The 12500-nt window shown below is 51.6% G+C and overlaps 1 protein-coding gene across 1 annotated transcript in view; it reads left to right on the top strand.

Moving 5' to 3' along the window:
• Nucleotides 1-12500, top strand: part of fbn1 (fibrillin 1) — a 170125-nt gene that overhangs the window by 28993 nt on the left and 128632 nt on the right.

Here is a 12500-nt window from a genome sequence, read left to right as displayed (position 1 = left end):
GTCAAGTTCTGACCCAGAACAACATTATGGTCCAGTTCTGACCCAGAATGACATTATGGTCCAGCCCTGACCCAGACCCAACAACATTATGGTCCAGCCCTGACCCAGAACAACATTATGGTACAGCCCTGACCCAGACCCAACAACATTATGGTCCAGTTCTGACCCAGAACAACATTATGGTCAAGCCCTGACCCAGAACAACATTATGGTCCAGCCCCGCCCCAGACCCAGAACAACATTATGGTCCAGCCCCGACCCAGACCCAGAACAACATTATGGTCTAGCCCTGACCCAGACCCAACAACATTATGGTCCAGTTCTGACCCAGAACACCATTATGGTCCAGCCCTGACCCAGACCCAACAACATTATGGTCCAGTCCTGACCCAGAACAACATTATGGTCAAGTTCTGACCCAGAACAACATTATGGTCCAGTTCTGACCCAGAATGACATTATGGTCCAGCCCTGACCCAGACCCAACAACATTATGGTCCAGTTCTAACCTAGAACAACATTATGGTCCAGCCCTGATCCAGACCCAACAACATTATGGTCCAGCCCCAACCTAGACCTAACAACATTATGGTCCAGCCCTGACCCAGACCCAACAACATTATGGTCCAGTTCTGACCCAGAACAACATTATGGTCCAGTCCTGACCCAGACCCAACAACATTATGGTCCAGCCCCAACCTAGACCTAACAACATTATGGTCCAGCCCTGACCCAGACCCAACAACATTATGGTCCAGTTCTGACCCAGAACAACATTATGGTCCAGCCCTGACCCAACAACATTATGGTCCAACCCTGACCCAACAACATTATGGTCCAGCCCTGATCCCGAACAACATTGCGGTCCAGCCCTGACCCATCAATAGTATGTTCCAGCCCTGATCCAGACCCAACAACATTATGGTCCCGCCCTGACCCAGACCCAATAACATTATGGTCCAGTTCTGACCCAACAACATTATGGTCCAGTTCTGACCCAGAACAACATTATGGTCCAGTCCTGACCCAGACCCAACAACATTATGGTCCAGCCCCAACCTAGACCCAACAACATTATGGTCCCGCCCTGACCCAGACCCAATAACATTATGGTCCAGTTCTGACCCAACAACATTATGGTCCAGTTCTGACCCAGAACAACATTATTGTCCAGCCCTGACCCAGACACAACAACATTATGGTCCAGTTCTGACCCAGAACACCATTATGGTTCAGCCCTGACCCAGACCCAACAACATTATGATCCAGTCCTGACCCAGAACAACATTATGGTCAAGTTCTGACCCAGAACAACATTATGGTCCAGTTCTGACCCAGAATGACATTATGGTCCAGCCCTGACCCAGAACAACATTATTATACAGCCCTGACCCAGACCCAACAACATTATGGTCCAGTTCTGACCCAGAACAACATTATGGTCAAGCCCTGACCCAGAACAACATTATGGTCGAGCCCCGACCCAGACCCAGAACAACATTATGGTCCAGCCCCGACCCAGACCCAGAACAACATTATGGTCCAGTTCTGACCCAGACCCAACAACATTATGGTCCAGCCCTGACCCAGAACAACATTATGGTACAGCCCTGACCCAGACCCAACAACATTATGGTCCAGTTCTGACCCAGAACAACATTATGGTCAAGCCCTGACCCAGAACAACATTATGGTCCAGCCCCGACCCAGACCCAGAACAACATTATGGTCCAGCCCTGACCCAGACCCAACAACATTATGGTCCAGCCCTGACCCAGACCCAACAACATTATGGTCCAGTTCTGACCCAGAACAACATTATGTTCCAGCCCCGACCCAGACCCAGAACAACATTATGGTCCAGCCCTGACCCAGACCCAACAACATTATGGTCCAGTTCTGACCCAGAACAACATTATGTTCCAGCCCCGACCCAGACCCAGAACAACATTATGGTCCAGCCCTGACCCAGAACAACATTATTATACAGCCCTGACCCAGACCCAACAACATTATGGTCCAGTTCTGACCCAGAACAACATTATGTTCAAGCCCTGACCCAGAACAACATTATGGTCCAGCCCCGACCCAGACCCAGAACAACATTATGGTCCAGCCCCGACCCAGACCCAGAACAACATTATGGTCCAGTTCTGACCCAGAACAACATTATGTTCCAGCCCCGACCCAGACCCAGAACAACATTATGGTCCAGCCCTGACCCAGACCCAACAACATTATGGTCCAGTTCTGACCCAGAACAACATTATGTTCCAGCCCCGACCCAGACCCAGAACAACATTATGGTCCAGCCCTGACCCAGAACAACATTATTATACAGCCCTGACCCAGACCCAACAACATTATGGTCCAGTTCTGACCCAGAACAACATTATGGTCAAGCCCTGACCCAGAACAACATTATGGTCCAGCCCCGACCCAGACCCAGAACAACATTATGGTCCAGCCCCGACCCAGACCCAGAACAACATTATGGTCCAGTTCTGACCCAGACCCAACAACATTATGGTCCAGCCCTGACCCAGAACAACATTATGGTCCAGCCCTGACCCAGACCCAACAACATTATGGTCCAGCCCTGACCCAGACCCAACAACATTATGGTCCAGTTCTGACCTAGAACAACATTATGTTCCAGCCCCGACCCAGACCCAGAACAACATTATGGTCCAGCCCTGACCCAGACCCAACAACATTATGGTCCAGTTCTGACCCAGAACAACATTATGGTCCAGCCCTGACCCAGACCCAACACCATTATGGTCCAGCCCTGACCCAGACCCAACAACATTATGGTCCAGTCCTGACCCAGAACAACATTATGGTCAAGCCCTGACCCAGAACAACATTATGGTCCAGCCCCGACCCAGACCCAGAACAACATTATGGTCCAGCCCCGACCCAGACCCAGAAAAACATTATGGTCCAGCCCTGACCCAGAACAACATTATGGTACAGCCCTGACCCAGACCCAACAACATTATGGTCCAGCCCTGACCCAGACCCAACAACATTATGGTCAAGCCCTGACCCAGAACAACATTATGGTCAAGCCCCGACCCAGACCCAGAACAACATTATAGTCCAGTTCTGACCCAGAACACCATTATGGTCCAGCCCTGACCCAGACCCAACAACATTATGGTCAAGCCCTGACCCAGAACAACATTATGGTCCAGCCCCGACCCAGACCCAGAACAACATTATGGTCCAGCCCTGACCCAGGCCCAACAACATTATGGTCCAGCCCTGACCCAGACCCAACAACATTATGGTCCAGTTCTGACCCAGAACAACATTATGGTCCAGCCCTGACCCAGACCCAACAACATTATGGTCCAGTTCTGACCCAGAACACCATTATGGTCCAGCCCTGACCCAGACCCAACAACATTATGGTCCAGTCCTGACCCAGAACAACATTATGGTCCAGCCCTGACCCAGACCCAACAACATTATGGTCCAGTACTGACCCAGAACAACATTATGGTCAAGTTCTGACCCAGAACAACATTATGGTCAAGTTCTGACCCAGAATGACATGATGGTCCAGCCCTGACCCAGATCCAACAACATTATGGTCCAGCCCCGACCTAGACCCAACAACATTGTGGTCCAGCCCTGACCCAGACCCAACAACATTATGGTCCAGTTCTGACCCAGAACAACATTATGGTCCAGTCCTGACCCAGACCCAACAACTTTATGGTCCAGCCCCAACCTAGACCTAACAACATTATGGTCCAGCCCTGACCCAACAACATTATGGTCCAGCCCTGACCCAGACCCAACAACCATATGGTCCAGCCCTGACCCAACAACATTATGGTCCAGCCCTGATCCAGAACAACATTGCGGTCCAGCCCTGACCCAGCAATAGTATGGTCCAGCCCTGATCCAGACCCAACAACATTATTGTCCAGTTCTGACCCAACAACATTATGGTCCAGTTCTGACCCAGAACAACATTATGTTCCAGCCCCGACCCAGACCCAGAACAACATTATGGTCCAGCCCTGACCCAGACCCAACAACATTATGGTCCAGTTCTGACCCAGAACAACATTATGGTCCAGCCCTGACCCAGAACAACATTATGGTCCAGCCCTGACCCAACAACATTATGGTCCAGTTCTGACCCAGACCCAACACCATTATGGTCCAGCCCTGACCCACTAACATTATGGTCCAGTTCTGACCCAGAACAACATTATCGTACAGCCCCGACCCAGACCCAACAACATTATGGTCCAGTTCTGACCCAGAACAACATTATGGTACAGCCCCGACCCAGACCCAACAACATTATGGTCCAGTTCTGACCCAGAACAACATTATGGTCCAGCCCTGACCCAGACCCAACAGCATAATGGTCCAGCCCGAACTAGACCCAACAACATTATGGCCCAGCCCTGACCCAGACCCAACAACATTATGGTCCAGTTCTGACCCAGAACAACATTATGGTCCAGCCCTGACCCAACAACATTATGGTCCAGCCCTGACCCAACAACATTATGGTCCAGCCCTGACCCAACAACATTATGGTCCAGCCCTGACCCAGAACAACATTATGGTCCAGCCCTGACCCAACAACATTATGGTCCAGCCCTGATCCAGAAAAACATTGTGGTCCAGCCCTTACCCAGACCCAACAACATTATGGTCCAGCCCTGACCCAACAACATTATGATCCAGCCCTGACCCAACAACATTATGGTCCAGCCCTGACCCAGAAAAACATTGTGGTTCAGCCCTGACCCAACAACATTATGGTCCAGCCCTGACCCAGACCCAACAACATTATGGTCCAGTTCTGACCCAGACCCAACAGCATTATGGTCCAGCCCCGACCTAGACCCAACAACATTATGGCCCAGCCCTGACCCAGACCCAACAACATTATGGTCCAGTTCTGACCCAGAACAACATTATGGTACAGCCCCGACCCAGACCCAACAACATTATGGTCCAGTTCTGACCCAGAACCAACAACGTTATGGTCCAGTTCTGACCCAGAACAACATTATGGTCCAGCCCTGACCCAGACCCAACAACATTATGGTCCAGTTCTGACCCAGAACAACATTATGGTCCAGCCCTGACCCAGACCCAACAGCATTATGGTCCAGCCCCGACCTAGACCCAACAACATTATGGCCCAGCCCTGACCCAGACCCAACAACATTATGGTCCAGCCCTGACCCAACAACATTATGGTCCAGCCCTGACCCAGAACAACATTATGGTCCAGCCCTGACCCAGACCCAACAACATTATGGTCCAGCCCTGACCCAGACCCAACAACATTATGGTCCAGCCCTGACCCAACAACATTATGATCCAGCCCTGACCCAACAACATTATGGTCCAGCCCTGATCCAGAAAAACATTGTGGTTCAGCCCTGACCCAACAACATTATGGTCCAGCCCTGACCCAGACCCAACAACATTATGGTCCAGTTCTGACCCAGACCCAACAGCATTATGGTCCAGCCCCGACCTAGACCCAACAACATTATGGCCCAGCCCTGACCCAGACCCAACAACATTATGGTCCAGTTCTGACCCAGAACAACATTATGGTACAGCCCCGACCCAGACCCAACAACATTATGGTCCAGTTCTGACCCAGAACCAACAACGTTATGGTCCAGTTCTGACCCAGAACAACATTATGGTCCAGCCCTGACCCAGACCCAACAACATTATGGTCCAGTTCTGACCCAGAACAACATTATGGTCCAGCCCTGACCCAGACCCAACAGCATTATGGTCCAGCCCCGACCTAGACCCAACAACATTATGGCCCAGCCCTGACCCAGACCCAACAACATTATGGTCCAGCCCTGACCCAGACCCAACAACATTATGGTCCAGCACTGACCCAACAACATTATGATCCAGCCCTGACCCAACAACATTATGGTCCAGCCCTGATCCAGAACAACATTGTGGTTCAGCCCTGACCCAACAACATTATGGTCCAGCCCTGACCCAGACCCAACAACATTATGGCCCAGCCCTGACCCAGACCCAACAACATTATGGTCAAGCCCTGACCCAGAACAACATTATGGTCCAGCCCCGACCCAGACCCAGAACAACATTATGGTCCAGCCCTGACCCAGCAATAGTATGGTCCAGCCCTGATCCAGACCCAACAACATTATGGTCCCGCCCTGACCCAGACCCAACAACATTATGGTCCAGCCCTGACCCAAACCCAACAACATTATGGTCCAGTTCTGACCCAGAACAACATTATGGTCCAGCCCTGACCCAGACCCAACAACATTATGGTCCAGTTCTGACCCAGAACAACATTATGGTCCAGCCCTGACCCAGACCCAACAACATTATGGTCCAGTTCTTACCCAGAACACCATTATGGTCCAGCCCTGACCCAGACCCAACAACATTATGGTCCAGTCCTGACCCAGAACAACATTATGGTCCAGCCCTGACCCAGACCCAACAACATTATGGTCCAGTCCTGACCCAGAACAACATTATGGTCAAGTTCTGACCCAGAACAACATTATGGTCCAGTTCTGACCCAGAATGACATGATGGTCCAGCCCTGACCCAGATCCAACAACATTATGGTCCAGCCCCGACCTAGACCCAACAACATTGTGGTCCAGCCCTGACCCAGACCCAACAACATTATGGTCCAGTTCTGACCCAGAACAACATTATGGTCCAGTCCTGACCCAGACCCAACAACTTTATGGTCCAGCCCCAACCTAGACCTAACAACATTATGGTCCAGCCCTGACCCAACAACATTATGGTCCAGCCCTGACCCAGACCCAACAACCATATGGTCCAGCCCTGACCCAACAAGATTATGGTCCAGCCCTGATCCAGAACAACATTGCGGTCCAGCCCTGACCCAGCAATAGTATGGTCCAGCCCTGATCCAGACCCAACAACATTATGGTCCCGCCCTGACCCAGACCCAACAACATTATGGTCCAGTTCTGACCCAACAACATTATGGTCCAGCCCTAGCCCAACAACATTATGGTCCAGCCCTGACCCAGAACAACATTATGGTCCAGCCCTGGCCCAACAACATTATGGTCCATTATGGTCCAGCCCTGACCCAACAACATTATGGTCCAGTTCTGACCCAGACCCAACAACATTATGGTTCAGCCCCGACCTACACCCAACACCATTATGGTCCAGCCCTGACCCAATAACATTATGGTCCAGTTCTGACCCAGAACAACATTATGGTACAGCCCCGACCCAGACCCAACAACATTATGGTCCAGTTCTGACCCAGAACAACATTATGGTCCAGCCCTGACCCAGACCCAACAGCATTATGGTCCAGCCCCGACCTAGACCCAACAACATTATGGCCCAGCCCTGACCCAGACCCAACAACATTATGGTCCAGTTCTGACCCAGAACAACATTATGGTCCAGCCCTGACCCAACAACATTATGGTCCAGCCCTGACCCAACAACATTATGGTCCAGCCCTGACCCAACAACATTATGGTCCAGCCCTGACCCAGAACAACATTATGGTCCAGCCCTGACCCAACAACATTATGGTCCAGCCCTGATCCAGAAAAACATTGTGGTCCAGCCCTGACGCAGACCCAACAACATTATGGTCCAGCCCTGACCCTAGAGCATTATGATCCAGCCCTGACCCAACAACATTATGGTCCAGCCCTGATCCAGAAAAACATTGTGGTTCAGCCCTGACCCAACAACATTATGGTCCAGCCCTGACCCAGACCCAACAACATTATGGTCCAGTTCTGACCCAGACCCAACAGCATTATGGTCCAGCCCCGAGACCCAACCCAGCCCTGACCCAGACCCAACAACATTATGGTCCAGTTCTGACCCAGAACAACATTATGGTACAGCCCCGACCCAGACCCAACAACATTATGGTCCAGTTCTGACCCAGAACCAACAACGTTATGGTCCAGTTCTGACCCAGAACAACATTATGGTCCAGCCCTGACCCAGACCCAACAACATTATGGTCCAGTTCTGACCCAGAACAACATTATGGTCCAGCCCTGACCCAGACCCAACAGCATTATGGTCCAGCCCCGACCTAGACCCAACAACATTATGGCCCAGCAACATTATGGTCCAGCCCTGACCCAGACCCAACAACATTATGGTCCAGCCCTGAGCCCTTATGGTCCAGCCCAGACCCAACAACATTATGGTCCAGCACTGACCCAACAACATTATGATCCAGCCCTGACCCAGCCCTGACCCAACAACATTATGGTCCAGCCCTGATCCAGAACAACATTGTGGTTCAGCCCTGACCCAACAACATTATGGTCCAGCCCTGACCCAGACCCAACAACATTATGGTCCAGTTCTGACCCAGACCCAACAGCATTATGGTCCAGCCCCGACCGAGACCCAACAACATTATGGCCCAGCCCTGACCCAGACCCAACAACATTATGGTCAAGCCCTGACCCAGAACAACATTATGGTCCAGCCCCGACCCAGACCCAGAACAACATTATGGTCCAGCCCTGACCCAGCAATATTATGGTCCAGCCCTGACCCAGAACAACATTATGGTCCAGTCCAGCCCAGTTCTGACCCAGACAACATTATGGTCCAGCCCCGACCTAGACAAGCCCTGACCCAGACAACATTATGGTCCAGCCCTGACCCAACAACATTATGGTCCAGCCCTGACCCAGACCCAACAACATTATGGTCCAGCCCTGACCCAGACCCAACAAAATTATGGTCCAGCCCTGACACAGAACAACATTATGGTCCAGCCCTGACACAGAACAACCTGACCCAACAACATTATGGACAAGCCCTGACCCAACAACATTATGGTCCAGCCCTGAACCAACAACATTATGGTCCAGCCCTGACCCAGAACAACATTATGGTCCAGCCCTGACCCAGACACAACAACATTATGGTCCAGCCCTGACCCAGACCCAACAACATTATGGTCCAGCCCTGACCCAGACCCAACAACATTATGGTCCAGCCCTGACCCAACAACATTATGATCCAGCCCTGACCCAACAACATTATGGTCCAGCCCTGATCCAGAGCCCTGACAACATTGTGGTTCCAGCCCTGACCCAGACAACATTATGGTCCAGCCCTGACCCAGACCCAACAACATTATGGTCCAGTTCTGACCCAGACCCAACAGCATTATGGTCCAGCCCCGACCTAGACCCAACAACATTATGGCCCAGCCCTGACCCAGACCCAACAACATTATGGTCCAGTTCTGACCCAGAACAACATTATGGTACAGCCCCGACCCAGACCCAACAACATTATGGTCCAGTTCTGACCCAGACCCAACAGCATTATGGTCCAGCCCCGACCTAGACCCAACAACATTATGGCCCAGCCCTGACCCAGACCCAACAACATTATGGTCCAGTTCTGACCCAGAACAACATTATGGTCCAGCCCTGACCCAGACCCAACAACGTTATGGTCCAGTTCTGACCCAGAACAACATTATGGTCCAGCCCTGATCCAGACCCAACAACATTATGGTCCAGCCCTGACCCAGATCCAACAACATTATTGTCCAGTTCTGACCCAGAACAACATTATGGTCCAGCCCTGACCCAGACCCAACAGCATTATGGTCCAGCCCTGACCCAGACCCAACAACATTATGGTCCAGCCCTGACCCAACAACATTATGATCCAGCCCTGACCCAACAACATTATGGTCCAGCCCTGATCCAGAAAAACATTGTGGTTCAGCCCTGACCCAACAACATTATGGTCCAGCCCTGACCCAGACCCAACAACATTATGGTCCAGTTCTGACCCAGACCCAACAGCATTATGGTCCAGCCCCGACCTAGACCCAACAACATTATGGCCCAGCCCCGACCCAGACCCAACAACATTATGGTCCAGTTCTGACCCAGAACCAACAACGTTATGGTCCAGTTCTGACCCAGAACAACATTATGGTCCAGCCCTGACCCAGACCCAACAACATTATGGTCCAGTTCTGACCCAGAACAACATTATGGTCCAGCCCTGACCCAGACCCAACAACATTATGGTCCAGCCCTGACCCAGACCCAACAACATTATGGTCCAGCCCTGACCCAGACCCAACAACATTATGGTCCAGCACTGACCCATTATGATCCAGCCCTGATCCAACAACATTATGGTCCAGCCCTGATCCAGAACAACATTGTGGTTCAGCCCTGACCCAACAACATTATGGTCCAGCCCTGACCCAGACCCAACAACATTATGGTCCAGTTCTGACCCAGACCCAACAGCATTATGGTCCAGCCCCGACCGAGACCCAACAACATTATGGCCCAGCCCTGACCCAGACCCAACAACATTATGGTCCAGTTCTGACCCAGAACAACATTATGGTACAGCCCCGACCCAGACCCAACAACATTATGGTCCAGTTCTGACCCAGAACAACATTATGGTCCAGCCCTGACCCAGACCCAACAACGTTATGGTCCAGTTCTGACCCAGAACAACATTATGGTCCAGCCCTGACCCAGACCCAACAACATTATGGTCCAGCCCTGACCCAGACCCAACAACATTATGGTCCAGTTCTGACCCAGAACAACATTATGGTCCAGCCCTGACCCAACAACATTATTGACAAGCCCTGACCCAACAACATTATGGTCCAGCCCTGACCCAACAACATTATGGTCCAGCCCTGACCCAGACCCAACAACATTATGGTCCAGCCCTGACCCAGACCCAACAACATTATGGTCCAGCCCTGACACAGAACAACATTATGGTCCAGCCCTGACCCAACAACATTATGGACAAGCCCTGACCCAACAACATTATGGTCCAGCCCTGAACCAACAACATTATGGTCCAGCCCTGACCCAGAACAACATTATGGTCCAGCCCTGACCCAGACACAACAACATTATGGTCCAGCCCTGACCCAGACCCAACAACATTATGGTCCAGCCCTGACCCAGACCCAACAACATTATGGTCCAGCCCTGACCCAACAACATTATGATCCAGCCCTGACCCAACAACATTATGGTCCAGCCCTGATCCAGAACAACATTGTGGTTCAGCCCTGACCCAACAACATTATGGTCCAGCCCTGACCCAGACCCAACAACATTATGGTCCAGTTCTGACCCAGACCCAACAGCATTATGGTCCAGCCCCGACCTAGACCCAACAACATTATGGCCCAGCCCTGACCCAGACCCAACAACATTATGGTCCAGTTCTGACCCAGAACAACATTATGGTACAGCCCCGACCCAGACCCAACAACATTATGGTCCAGTTCTGACCCAGAACAACATTATGGTCCAGCCCTGACCCAACAACATTATGGTCCAGCCCTGACCCAGAACAACATTATGGTCCAGCCCTGACCCAGACCCAACAACATTATGGTCCAGCCCTGACCCAGATCCAACAACATTATGGTCCAGTTCTGACCCAGAACAACATTATGGTCCAGCCCTGACCCAGACCCACCCAACAACATTATGGTCCAGCCCCGACCTAGACCCAACAACATTATGGTCCAGCCCTGACCCAGACCCAACAACATTATGGTCCAGCCCTGACCCAGAACAACATTATGGTCCAGCCCTGACCCAGAACAACATTATGGTCCAGCCCCCCCAGACCCAGAACAACATTATGGTCATTATGGTCCAGCCCTGACCCAACAACATTATGGTCCAGCCCTGACCCAACAACATTATGGTCCAGCCCTGACCCAGAACAACATTATGGTCCAGCCCTGACCCAGAACAACATTATGGTCCAGCCCTGACCCAACAACATTATGGTCCATTATGGTCCAGCCCTGACCCAACAACATTATGGTCCAACCCTGACCTAGACCCAACAACATTATGGTCCAGCCCTGACCCAACAACATTATGGTCCAGCCCTGACCCAGAACAACATTATGGTCCAACCCTGACCTAGACCCAACAACATTATGGTCCAGCCCTGACCCAACAACATTATGGTCCAGCCCTGACCCAACAACATTATGGTCCAGGCCTGACCCAACAACATTATGGTCCAGGCCTGATGGTCCAGTGAAGAGACTATAGATGACTGTTATCAAGCTGGACTGAGTGAAGAGACTATAGATGACTGTTATCAAGGCTGAGGCCTGAGGACAGAGGCTGAGACCTGAGGACAGGGGCTGAGGACAGGGGCTGAGGCCTAAGGACAGGGGCTGAGGCCTAAGGACAGGAGCTGAGGCCTAAGGAACAGAGGCTGAGACCTGAGGACAGGGGCTGAGGCCTAAGGACGGAGGCTGAGGCCGAAGGACAGATGCTGAGGCCTGAGGACAGAGGCTGAGGCCTGAGGACAGGAGATGAGGCCTAAGGACAGGAGCTGAGGCCTAAGGACAGGGGCTGAGCCCTAAGGACAGGGTCTCTTTTTCTCTATTCTACCCTCTCTTCTCTCTCTCCTCG

Source organism: Oncorhynchus keta, unplaced genomic scaffold (genome assembly GCF_023373465.1).
Source record: "Oncorhynchus keta strain PuntledgeMale-10-30-2019 unplaced genomic scaffold, Oket_V2 Un_scaffold_5444_pilon_pilon, whole genome shotgun sequence".
NCBI classification, from domain to species: Eukaryota; Metazoa; Chordata; class Actinopteri; order Salmoniformes; family Salmonidae; genus Oncorhynchus; species Oncorhynchus keta.
The sequence above is the reverse complement of the archived record's forward strand: the minus strand, read 5'-3'. Positions and strand labels throughout refer to the sequence as shown.